This window comes from Rhea pennata, chromosome Z, assembly GCF_028389875.1.
Source record: "Rhea pennata isolate bPtePen1 chromosome Z, bPtePen1.pri, whole genome shotgun sequence".
Taxonomy (NCBI): Eukaryota; Metazoa; Chordata; class Aves; order Rheiformes; family Rheidae; genus Rhea; species Rhea pennata.
This window is the reverse complement of record NC_084702.1, coordinates 66,518,231-66,532,422: the sequence shown is the minus strand read 5'-3', so window position 1 is coordinate 66,532,422 and position 14,192 is coordinate 66,518,231. Positions and strand designations below refer to the sequence as shown.

Here is a 14,192-nt window from a genome sequence, read left to right as displayed (position 1 = left end):
ACAACTTTCAGCACAATGCTGTACGCAGGTAAAACTGTCTGAAGCCAATAACAAGCAGCATTATGATCTGCTATCAATTCCTGAACCCACATAATTAAAGGTTATGTAAAAAAGAAAATAAACTGTAAAAAACCTATAGTTGATTGACTATAAGGTAGTTCTTTTTACATTTAGTTAGTATGCTTCTGATTCTGGGGAGAAGAAACTTCTTTAATAAAGTTCCTTCTAACCCAGTCTATTCCAGTGCTTTTCAAATTCTTGAGAGATAGTCTGCATAATGCCTGTAAAAATGCTCTGCTGTTGTTTGTCTGTCTTACCTTTTCATTAAAACACAAATACAGAAAAAAAAGGAATCAAATACAATTACGAGAAATAAAAGCAATCAAAGAGCATTCAAGTCCAGGTGTGGACTTTTGGGGGGTAGCAGGCAAATTGAAGTTACTGTGGCAATGGTGTGCAAATGGTTCTAAGAGCTTCCCCAACTCTCCCCAAAAAAGGGCAAGCAGGCTCTGGATTTCTACTCTGATCCTCCTCAGACTTGTTCCTGAACCTTATGACTTCCATCACAAGAGCCACCCCCCAGACTGCTTTTCAGCATAACTGAGGACTGAAGTAGCAAAGGCATTAAACACTTCAGCGTTCTTTGTATTCAGCATTGGTAATTTTCCCTCCCTTCACCAAGCAGTGAAATATCAGTGTCTCAGGGTCCTTGGTCTTCCAGCTCACTATGTATATATTTTCATAACAATTTCTTGCTACCTTTATGTCTTCTTTTTATTTCACACTGGGCTGGAGTTTTCTGATTTTGCCTCTATGTGCTTAGGCTTTTTTTTTTTTTTTTTTTTTTAAATGTTCATCCTCAGACTTTGGTGTCACTTTCCATAACTTTGTTTCTGTGTTTGTGGTAAGTGATGATTGTGATGAAGTTAAAATCATCTCCTGCTGCTCTTCCAATGCTTCCTCCTTGGTGGGAATGTTTATTCTCAAGCCTTTAACAAGGTCTTTCTTAACTTCATTTCTTCTTACCTCCCAGAAGCCTTCATCTATCAAATCTACAAGCTCATGAGGTCAGTAACCCTAAGCATCATTCTTGATATTTTGCTGCTCTCCTTTCTATGCTTTCTAAGCATCATGAACTTGTATTTCAGTTACTCTCCCTCAAGCATTCATTCTAATCATTTTTACCAAAGGTTAATTTGGAAGAAGGGATTATAATGAATGCCTGTAAACCCTACAATTAGGTTTACTTTATTAATTTTAAGTTGATCTAAATCCAGATTGAGAAACCTCTCTGATGCAGGATTTAGTCAGAACTTAGGCATGTAAACCCAATCATGCAGTCAAAGTCCCTGACTAACCCCTAGCTGCTTAAGATGCATTTTCTGTATTTACACTAATAAATTACTATGGCAATTAGAATTCTATTGTCACCTGTGCCAAAAACGTCTGATAATGTGGCTGGACTAAGCCACTCAGTGTCATCCTCTACCAAATAGGTTTCTCAAACAAAACATGCCTCCACTGAAATCCGCTGGGATACCCTCTTGACAGCCGTCCCTGAGCACCCACACTGTCATCACTGAGTGCCTGGACAGCAATATAGAGAAAGGCTCTGGCTGAATGATAGCTCGGTGGTTCAAGCACTCACACTGAAGCACAAAGACATGGGTTTCCTGTCCTCCCAGGCCTCAAATCCTGATCTGGGTTCCCCTCAGAAAACCATCCTAATGCAAAGTCAGTGCCCACTCCAATCTCAGATTTCTTTCCTGCACTAGAGTACAGCATTCAGGTAAGGAAAGAAAAAGAGACTTGGATTCTTATTCCACCTTCAAACAGAGCTTACAGGCTTTTTACAGTAAACCACCACTGTGCAGAAACACTGAAAAATTTCTTGCAATAGAACTATGCATCTCAGTAAAGTTATGTTGGTATTAAAATGGTTGGAGGATTAGGCACAAAAAATTCATTCTTCAATAAAACACAATGCTGTGATTTAACGCAGATAATTGGACACAAATGACTTATTTCAGTCTGCTTCTGTCCCTCAGAGCAGCACAGTTCGTTGTACCTGAGATAATGGCGCTCACTGACGTGGCTGTGTTGTTACTAGGCAACCAAAGATAAAACGCAAGGTTTAATAATTTTTATTTAATGCATTTTTATGAGAAAGTACACTCTCCTTTTTCTTGCCCTGCTATTATTTGAGGAGGAAATGCTGTTTACACAGGGAGATATATTTAGCCATCCTCTCGCTATCTGAACCAAAAAAAATTATTCAAACTGGATATCCAAACAGCCTGTCTATAAATATTTTTAAACATATTGACTATTACCACTATCAAACACTTATGTCATGGCAGTGACAGAGATCTCAAACCACCTCACCAGGGACAAGTATTCTGCAGGTCTCAGCAAAGACTAACAGTGGCAGGGAACAGACAGCAGCTTGAGGATGTTTATGGCCATTATGGATGTTTATGTACTCTCTCAGGCAGAGAATGGGAGCCTGAGACTAAAAACACCCTTCGCCTCTCCTGTGTTGTCATGACACCCACATCTGGCACAATCACTGCTTTAGGTTATCTTGATATTCTCCAAAAAAGCAGCACCACAGCCAAAGCTGTTCCTCCGAGTGGGACACGGCTCACAGGAGCTTCTGCAGCAAGACCCACTTCTCTGGAAGCAGCCTTGTATCACAGCCCTTCCCCAGCACTCCAGACCACACATCCAAAGGCCTTCCTCAAACACCATTTCACTTCCTATCACACAATTCATAACATGGGGTATGGGCCTGTTGAGAGGCCTAACAGCAGTGCTGCCTGGTGAATTCAGTAGATAAGTCCCTCACGCAGCAAGAGGGCATTTGAAATGCTGCTACATATATAAGACCACACAAACCCTCATATTTCTTCACATGTCAAGTCCTTTCTCTGCTCCTGTACAAATGCTCAGGGCTTGTATATGACTTGTGATTGCCTGGCTGATTTCCCAGCTCCCTCGCCCTTGCAATAGGAGTGCCTATGCCAGAGGAGCCGGGAAGCATTTATAGCTCTGAAAATCAACCTGAAGGACTCAGGCAGAATGTGCACAGGAAGGCCCCGGTCCACATGCAAAGCCACAGCTCTTACTGCCAATGCTTACGCCAGATGAAGCGAGATGTGAGCATACCAAATAGAGTTTTTTTTTTTTTTTTTTTTTTTTTTTTTTTTTTTACAGTGCACCACTGTAGAACTAAAAAACAGCTTAACTCCTGTATCACTTGGTTTTCACATACAGATAAAGCCGTAGTAACTAATCTTGCTGGGTTATTTAAGTTTTCTCTGCAACAGTTGCCTTACAAACAACAGGAATCATCCATTTAAGTTAAAACTTTTTGACCCTCAGAACTGGTCATCTTTAAATTTAAAATAGAAATTCCTCTAGATATAGCATCATCAGACCTCTTACCTATGCCTCAGAAGACATCCTTATTATCATGCATGTTATCAAGTTCTACTACCTATCACTTAGCAAAACAAAAACAAACTAAAGAGTGCCAAATATTTGTGCAGTTTAGTAAGCCTCTTGTACTTGTGTTTTTTTTTTTTTTTTTTTAAGCAGAAGCTTACATTCAAAACATTTCTAATCTCAAAAAGACTACTTACTGCATTTGCTTCAGCACAGCTACCACAGCTACCCCTGACCATTTTGCTAGGTAAAATAAACAAGGCACAGGTCAGATACCTTAATCTGAAGCTTGCTCTAAGGGAATTCTCAAACCAGAGAATTTACTCCTCCTTCAGAAGGAGGAGCCTCTCTATGCACAAACAGTGTCACTCCTAACACGGTACAATTTTCAGACAAGCAATAGCTTTCAGGGGCTTGAGTTTTTTCTTTTTTTTTTTTTTTTTTTTTTTTTTTGGTCTCTTTGCTCTTATCCTCCACGTTCCTAAATGCTACCTATTTCTCTTACCTCTGAATTCTTACAAAAAATATACTGTTTTAGCTTAAATATGGACAGACAGTTAAAATTGACACACTGACCTAAACTAGGGAACAGCAGGTTTAATACATTAATATATTTTTTTAAAAAATGTGCTTTCTACTGTGCATGCAGTTTTGTCTGCTATTTCATCACTCCATAGGATATCTGAAAAGGGCAGGTTAACAAAAGCAATCAATTCCTAGTGCACTTTCCACTTTCACTAGATTAACAGATATCCTGAGATTGGATTTCCAGCAATTTATGTCTCCTTGGCACAGATGTCACTATGCTCAATGCCATTCCATATTTGTAATCAATGATCAGAAACTAAAAGAAATCTGGGGAAAGACTAGCGAAATAATAAATCCTAAGGAGGAAGCAGCAGCATCAGACACAATGGGTAAACTGGGATGAATCTCCTCCATTCCCTAGTGATTAGCTCTAAGCATCTCAGGCTGACTACGTTCAGTGCTTAGGATGTTCCAGATGTCATATTGAGAAACCTCTTTTTCAAAGCCTAAGATCTGAGCTCTTAAATCCTACCACAACATTCTTCAGAATGGATTCCACTCTGGAAACAAGGCACTTAACAGTTCAGCTAATCAGGCACTGCATTTGATCTAAAATACTTATTTTTCCTAACTCCACTAGTTATGCATCTCTGCCCATTAATTTGTCCATAAAAACTAGAGTGGAAAAATAATATTAGTGTGCTACTCTGCAAAAAGCATATCAGATTTTAAATGGTACTGAAAATGCAACAAACTCAAGGTGGACACCATTCATGGCAGAGCTACTAAATAATCCTAAGTAGAATTATACCAAGAAGGATGTCACATAATTACTGTTCACTGACAAGAAAATTCTACCCCATCGTATGTGCAAAGAACAGTAGAAAGAGAGATGAGATGGAATGTAGGTGGAAGTCTTTGATCTACTTAAATTTTCTAAACACCAGAGTATGAACAAAGTATGAAGGGAAAGTGAATAGAAGGAAAAGAAATGATGAAGGATTCTTTATTTCATTTTTAAATAGAAAAATATTTTAAGTCTTTCTTGAAAGCCAACTGTGAAAATTCATATATTGTTGCTGAATTGTCACTGTAATTCAAGTGACAAATTCTAAGGGAAATCATACAGCATTGTTTGCCGAAGCTCTGTGCAACACAAAGAAATAACTCAAGTTCTAAAATGTATTATCTAAAGATGTTTATATAACAAACATCTTTTCCAGATAAGTTCTTACAAAAAAATCTGAAGAAACATAAGCCTCTTCTATTTAGAATTTACTAAACATGTTCTGCAATAGTTTCTCTTGATCTTATTGTAAAATCTTATTTAGGTTTTATTAGGCTTACAAAAACTTATCATGGAGAGAGAAAAAGCCAGCAGAGCAGTCTATCTTTTAGACACTATTTTGCCTTAGCAACTCTTCAGTCACCAACATATTTCCAGTGTAGGCTGTGCCATGCTTTTAAACATTTTATTTTTAGGTAGCAAGGAAAAAGGACCCAAAAAAATGGAATGACAGAGGCTAGAAGAAACTTCTAGATCATATGACTGATATTTTTCAAACTTATTTTTAAAGATCTCCACTGTGAACACCTTATGACCTGCCCAGTCTATGCTGGTAGGTATTCATCTCTATTATCAGGACATTTTTCATAATGTCTTATAAAGGTCTTCTCAGACACAGCCTAAGCCTACTGTTTCTTCTTCTATCCACATATTCTGTTATTTTTACATCCTTTTAAATAACTGAAGCCTGTCTGCCTCCCAAAGGCTAATTATAGTGAATATAAAGGCCTGGCCAGGGTCAGAGAAGCAATAACTGGAGAAACTCTAGTAAACTAATTAAAAGTCAAGCATGTTGAATTGCTTGACTACCAACAAAGAACCATTAGACCATTGTCCATAGTATAAAATCCACCAAAATTAGTCAAAGAAAGGAACTCCACCTCCAGAATGCCACACAAACCAAAGAGGTTTGTTCCTATAGGGGACTTGGCACATTTTAGTTCCCTACCTCCACCACAGTTGTCTTGGCAGCTTTGCACATAGGTTGGTTGAAGTTTCTTGCAGTTTTCCTGTGAAGGAAAAGAAAATGAATAACTATTGAAAGCTGTAAATGTACATGGAAACACCTCTCAGAACTACTTCAAGTATCTTTGTAAAATAAAGAACAAGTCTTTTTGCCAAATAGCCAGAAGACTAATAGAAAAACAGGAAGAAGGAAAAAATATTGCAGAATTATGTAGAACACATATGAAATAAAAAGATTTTGCTACATTAGAAAGTATTATTAATTATAGCTCCTTGGAACTTTTAAACAGTACATTATTTTATTAGAATTGGGTAAGCTACTGATATCTTTATTAGATTCAAGAGCAGCAGAAAGCTGTGTACAATGTCCCTTCCTATTACTCCACTATACACAGAATGGTATTCATCTCCACAAGTGGGCCAACATAGGGCCTAACAACCTCTCAAGTCCCATACATGCCTTCATAATTCAATCTAGACAGCTGTATGGACTTGGGTTAGCATTCTGTGCACACTAAATTTAATCCAATTCTCTTGATTAAAAAGCTATGCCAGTTTTGGTACTCACTACAAGCCTCTGGCATTTGTCTTAATTGCATTATTTCTGTAAAAAGGAAAAATAATCGCTAAGAAGTAAAAGGAACACGTGACACATAACTATGTCAGGATCTGCACCCAGATCCTAATGGATACAAGAAACAACAGAAGATTCATGCCAGCCCTTCTATTTTCCAGAAAGCAAACAGCTGCAGGGCATAATATTTGAATCAATGATGTGTGTTTTGATGAGACAGTTCTCAGCATTTTTCTCTTTTAAGAAGTATCACTCTTGAAAATTTGTAATCAAAATGCATGCAACTGAGGCTCAAGTGTTTGCCATAAACGAGGTTAGGCAGGGACCTGCACATGTGTCCTGTATCTTGGATTAGATTCCTCTCCAGTTAAACAGGAAAGAGCTTGCTTTTGATTTGTATTGGAGAAAAAAAAGGAAAAAAAGAAAAAAAAAAGAAAAGAAAAAAAGAAAGCCAAAACCTTATTTTCCCCTTTCCATGGAAGTATTTTTTTTTCCTCTGACTCTCTATGTTTCCCAATGTATTTTCCTGATTTCTTTCCTTTTGTCCAGGAACCAGCCCTAGTGCTATAACCACGCTGAACGCTGGGGAGCTGCTGCCACCTCGTGGTCTTGGAGGCAGCAGGAGTTGGCCGAATGCTGAGGTGCAGCATCTACAACGCAGCTTTAAGATGATTTGTAATGCACAGAATGAAAACTATACCCCAAGGCACACGTCCAGAGCGTGACTGTCTTACTAGAAATATACAGCAACTGTAAAGTCTCTAACAGAGGATAAGGGAGCTATTTTGTCTGTTGGTCCCCTCTGTGGCTGCATAAACACAAAAGAATGCAAGAAGAAGAAAGCATAAAAAATGATTTAAGTTTATATTCTTCTCTCAGTGCATGGATATAACACCAGTTGACAGTTATTTAGGGAAATATAGTCTTAAACCGGCAGAGTAGCAAGTAAGAAGAAAAATAAAGTTACAAAAGCTGAACTAAAATAGAAGAATATAGATAGGGGAGGGCAAAAGTACCAACAAAGATTTCAACATTTATTCCCAAATGACTCCTTTCTGAGCCTAAGACTTTCACAAGATCTTATTGGTTGATCTGCCTATAAAAGAAACTGATATAAAGTCATTTTTACATAGGAGAAAAAGTTACAAGAAGAAAAAAATTCCAAAGGCAAATTAAGAAGAGTTGATGGGCTTGATTCCCACTTCATTTATGAATGAATTTTCTTCATTTTGAAATGTTCCTGGGTAAGTAAAATTGCTTCAGAGAAAATAGTCCTCTGTAAGATCAAATTTACTTCAAGTGTCTTAATTCTGAAGGACACATCAACCCAGAAAAATAAAAGGGGGGGGGTAGAGAAGAAACAGAAATATTAAACTTACTTTCCAACACAGACTAATGTTCAGGTTCTGGGCGCTTGAAATCCAGAAGCTAGCTAGCTAAATCTAACTTAGCATTTTAAGGTACCTTACTGTATATCTAGGCTCAGCAATGCATACAAAGTTTATTGTTCCAGCAATGGACTCAAAGCCGACCCACGGGCATGACAGTGGCTGTTCTCCTAAAGGTGGAAGATAGTAAACTAGCTCACAATCAGACAAAATAACTAAGTACATCAACTATGTACCCAGTGGCACAGGGGTGAAATGACACTTCAGATGTGAGCTGAATTAATGTATTTCAGAGTAATTTAAAGTATGAAGAGATGACCTAACATGACTGTCTATGATAAAGGGGTATCTTGAGTTAGGCCCCTGCTTAATTCTCCGTTCCTGTGTCAAAAGCATACTTTGAATGGTACAAAACCACATCTTCACTTGTGAGCTGAGAGTATACCAGGCCAGAACAACTCCAGAGCTGAACGGTACTAAATGAAAAAGGAATGCAGCCAAAAATAAGTGGAATATTCACATATGCAGTGGAGCTCCCTGCTGCTGTCCTAACAGGAAATGTTCCTGTAAGAGAGCTATAAGATCTGGAGACAAGCTGTTTGGCTAAGCAGAACTAGTACCTACAGCAGACTACAAGTTATACACTCATATATGCATCTTTAAAGCTAGCATAAGAACAAAGTGTAATTATTTTATCAAGATTCAAAGAATTGGAACGTTAGTCTTGGTAATGGTGCATTATAACTAAGAATGATTATCTACTAGCCAAAAAAAAAAAAAAAAATACACATACACAGACACAGAGGTCTTGTTATACAAGGGTTGTGTTGCCGAAGTCTGCTCAGCAGGAACATGCCCAGAGGGAAGGCGGCCACAGCATGGAACAAAAGTGAAATGGGACTTAAAGCCTCATGTAAAAACCCTTGCTTAAAAATTGCTGGTCCTGGTACCATTGATGATCCACGCAGGATCACCAAGGAATCAATATGGCTTCACGTACAAGAACAGACAAAAATAGTTACACCAGCCCGTGTGGTCCAAATAAGTCTATTATAAGTCTATATAAGTCTAATATAGTTGAAGTACATCCTTTAGACATAAAAGAAACCCTTACTTTGAACATAACAGCTTGACAAATTTTACTCCACTCCTATTGGCACAACAGGTATCAGAGTAACTGGAAATACACTATAAATAATATCCCGCTGCTGTGAAAACAGTGGTAGATATGAGGAAGCCTAGAGTCCATGCTAACCTAGGTGTAGCTGAGGTGCTGAGGGCACCCTCAGCAAACGGAAATAGAGGTCATATAGTAAAAGTAACTATGGAACGGTTCCACTGACAAAAGCAGAATGGAGCATGATGTCAAAAAAACATACCCCTTTTCAACTTGTAGGTCACAAATTTAACAATGTTATATTTTAATCTATTCCAATCTCCTCCTCTGTTATCTCTAGCAGGCTATGAGAACAGCCTATGTTTGTTTCACTGTTCTAGACCATCAGGCAAACTGCATCATTCAAAAAGGGAATGGGTCACCACTTACTACGAACAAGTTCTTTGAAACTGGCAGTACTATACACAGAATAAGACATTAAATGTTGATGTTTCCATCTTTTATTAGCAGCATTTGAAAGGAGCAGCTAAAATTTTAGGTCTCCAGATGGAACTCATTCTGGTATCAACTGTATTGTGTGAATTCCAGAGAGATAGGAAGATTTCTGAAAGGAGTAGGGGAGAGAGGTAAAGAGCAAATGAAAGACTACAGGATGCAAATAAAGGGGGAAAAGCAAGAACACAATCAATTCTTATTTGTGAGGTATGAAACAAATTCAGAGATAAGTAAGCATCAGGGACAGACAGTGGGTCTCAGAAAGGAAAGGCTCATCAAAGATAAAGACAAACCAAAGGAGAAAGACAACATTTTCTGTAATCCATGTCCCAGAGCACAGGGAAAGCGGTTTAACAGCCAAACTTACGTGTGTTTACACAAGAAAGTACAATTTTCCATCAGAAGCAGTATCATTTTGCTAACGGGGAAGCCAGTATATCAAGTGTTGGGGAGTGGAGAGATAAAGTAATTCTCTTATATAGATAAAACAAAAAAATTTGAAAGCTAATTACTACACATATAAATAATTATTTACATTATTTTATCTGTATATTTTATGGACAGTCAGGTTATCACTGCTGTTTTTCCAGCTCCTTGTTTTTTCTATTATATGCAAATGCAGATTCAGCACTTTCTTGCAGTAATCTGAAAATGACTGCTACAGCACTTACCTTCTAATCTGATAGCCATAAAACAAAGACCAGATATTAAACATAAGCAAACCTCTCCTTCATCTTAGGACAAACCAGAGCACCAGTATGACAACCTAAATAAATGCTATCACTAGCACAATCTTCTCTACAAGGTATAAGCTTCATAAGCTCGTAAAGTCAAGTGTAAGCTTTTCCCTACAGAAGATGTTTAAAATCATATAATGCCTCTCCTTACATCACTGAGATTAAACGTATTTTAAATACTGTTTTCTGGGGACAGAATTAAGCTTTCACATTACTTCTGGCCAGGAGAATAACAACTCAGCTCCTCTCTGTTCTGATGTGTATGAACCTATACTTCTTGGGTCAACTTTCAGATGTACAAGAAACATTACCCAAACTCTCACATGAAAATTGCAATGTGAATAGAATGTCATTATGTTTCTCAATAGTCAACACAATGGCTTTTATCTGCTATGCCTCATTTTTAGCTACCAATGTATTTGTAGTTAATACCAGCTGTATTTTAATTCTCAGAAGTCATTAGAAAAAGCAATTATATTTTGTTTTTTATAGCACTGTCATTTGACTGTCAAATTATGCGTTTGACGGACACAACATGAAAGAAAGTGAAGTCAGTAAAACACTATTGCCATCACATAGAAGACAGGATTCTCTTTCTCTTTCATTATCTAAACCATTAAAGAATCTTTTCTTATTGGTAAACAAGTCATACCTGAAAATGATGTTTCCTGCACGATCAGCCTTCCATGCCTTCACAAGAGCAAAATCTCCTGTAATTGACTTCTCCATAATAAAGTGACGACCATCAAATTCTCGCACCTATAGAGAAAAGTACACTATTGAGACACAGGTTTCCTCAAACAGGTCTCTCACATAATACCTATTTTATGGTATTAATTTTACAGTCTGTTATATTTAAATTTTTTTCACCTATGTACAGTTTTATCTGAAAAACTATAGCTGATGTATATAATCACAGAGAAGCTCTGAAAAGCTGTAAAACACAGATGTAGCATACTCCTTAGCGTTCCTGTTTACTAAAACACAATGAGACTCAGACACATATTCTTGCTGCTTCCTCTACTGGAATTTAACATGCTTTTTGCTGCACATCTACCAGCAAACTAAAAACTGAAGTGCTAAAGCAGAACTGTTGAAAAAGTTCCTATTCACTATGGGAGAAGTAGGCCCCTCAGCAGAGACCCCAAATCTAAAAGAAGAGGATTTGAGTAAGAGTACTCAGTTCAGATCATCTGTTCATTTTAGCTGACAGGCTGAACTTCATTTGGTATTCTCTGCATTTTTGATCAATATTTTTAATGATATTGTGCATGAAGCCAGAATATGTAATTGACAAACAGCTAGTATTTTAACAGCTCCATAAAACAAAATTCATTTCGTAAAAACAAATGTAGGAAGAATTTCTTATTATCAAGTAAAGTTTTTTCAATTCATTGCCAAGCTCATTCATAACAACCGGGCATACATTAAATATAACAATACTAGAATTAGATTTAATGTAGAAACTGAATGAAATCTAACAAAAGTATTCTAGCAAACTTATTCCTAGATTCTCTAAAACATTAATAGAGTTTTCTTCACAATCAGAAGTGAAGTTCAACACTGAACCATTTCATAGGATAAAGGTAGAACTGGATGTCACTGGAAACCATTTCTGGTTTCAAAGAATATTTCAAAGAACATGGGTAAACTCAGGGTACATATATTTAATCCATATGATTACTGATGCTGCAAGAAAAGGTACAGGACCTTGTTAAATCCTTAAAAGAGGGACTGAGATTATTTTTAAAATTACTCACCAAGAACTGTGTTACAATGTATACAGAAAAGAAATCAAAGATTAAAAAGAGTCAGAAGTGAGGAAGACTAAAGTAATTCTTCTTATATTATTAGATTAGTTTTAGGAAACAAGGCCTTTCTCACACTTTGAAGCCAGCTCAACCCTCCAACACCAGGCTGGGCTAAGTCCTTAACCTCCATGTTCTCTGTTGAGGTGCCTGAGATCATGTAACATCCTTTAGCCACACTGCAGACTGTGGCTTCAAGAACACTGTTCTTCCCCATCTTGCCTTATATGAGAACTCCCCAAGTCTATGTAGAGTGGTATCTAAGACCTCAGTTCCAAAGAACACAGGCATTCATGAAAAACAGTGCTAGAAGTAAAATTAATATTCCTTAAAATCTAGATTACACAATAACCAAACTCTAACTTCAACAAACCCTTTCATTACTAAATATTGCATATCACTAGAAACCATTGCAGAAAACAAAACAAAAGAACATAAAAAACTCTATCAAGGTAAAATCACTACTGCCTCAGAAAAGGTGGTGTCCATATTTACAATTGCCAGTCATCACCAAGCAAGTAGGACACATCTATATAGAAACACAAAAGAGCTTTTCTCCTAACAGTGTAGGAGATTAGAGTATACACAAAAACTATTAGAACATAAACTAAGATTTCTGGGACAGGGAGAGAGTACAACAAAAGCCAGTTTTAAGCTCCTACAAAAGCCCAGATCTCGTTTTACAAAATGACACTTACATGTGAAATGGAGAACTTGACCAAATATTAGTGATGTTATTAGCCTCCAAAAACATTGAAGAGAATAAGATACATTTTTTCAACAAACATTAAAGTGAGAAGAAAATTGCTGTCAAAATTATAAGCTACTTAATAAATGAAATGGTCCTTCAAAGGGCAAAACATCATAATGATATAATCAGTAAAAAAAAAAAAAGAGAGAGAGAGAGAGAAAGAGAGAGAGAGACTAGTTCAGTGATAGGATAATGGAAATGCCATGTATAAAATACACAAAATCCTCCGTGGAGGGTGATGGCAGGGCGGGGGGGGGAGTTACCTTTATCTTACTGAGATTCTTCAGGTAGAGTACAACGCCTATGAAACATACAGCATCAGCCTCACTCCATCTCTTCAAGTACAGTCATAACATGAGATGTCTTCCCTTCTCCAAATTCTCCATCCAATTTCAATATAAAGTCCTCATATTGAAACAAACAGTCCTTGTTTCTCACTTGAAAGATGCAATGTTTTTCATTTCTTTGCAATTTAAAAGGTTCACACTAAGCCGCATTTCAACTGTTGGCATATGTGTTTGCTGCATATGTTTGTGTCAGCTGAGTTTTTTCCCCCGCTTATCAGTAAAAGGTCCTGTCTCTTCTAAGCCTAAAACTTCACATTCAGCTGCAGGGCTACTTAATCCATATGACACTACTTAAGGAGAGCCTGCCTCCCTTACAGCAGCTTGTTCTCAATTTATATTGGGCAGTGCACTGGCCTGGTATAAGATTTTTTTTTTTAATACACAGAGAATCAGATCAGAGAACTAAGTCAAATGAAGAGTAACACAGCAGGGAAGGCTTTCCCCTTGATTAGTTTCTTGACATTAAGTCACCTTTAAGCTGAGAGAAGAATTTTACTAGCACTTCATGGGGAGGGGTGAGCAGGAATGACAGGTGAAGGAAATTAATGCATGCAGTTCCACAGCCATGCTATTAATCCAACATGTCCAGGTTAAACTTGGCATGGAGAAGGTTAAATTACTATTTATCCTAGAAAACTGTAAGAAATGCAGTTTTCAAAGCTTCCTTATAACACACAAAATAACATCTTACCTCTCTTGGCTGGCTGGCAATGGCAATGGTACCATCTGTGTTGTATTTGATAGGTGCCCCCCCTTCCTGCACCAGTGTCCCATAGCCAGTACTGGTGTAAAATGCTGGGATTCCTGCTCCTCCTGCTCGAATGCGTTCAGCAAGTGTACCCTATAGGAGAACACAGGCTTTGCTACTTGGAAAAAATCATATCAAACTCTGTTTCACTTATGTGAACTTATTTTTACATCCCATCATTTGGAGCTTTTCCTTCTGAACTCAGTAGACCATCATCTAT

At 37.5% G+C, this 14,192-nt stretch overlaps 1 protein-coding gene across 1 annotated transcript in view; it reads right to left on the bottom strand.

The window, feature by feature from the left end:
• RPL37 (ribosomal protein L37) overlaps positions 1–14,192 on the bottom strand; it is a 334,257-nt gene that overhangs the window by 303,110 nt on the left and 16,955 nt on the right. The window lies entirely within an intron of this gene.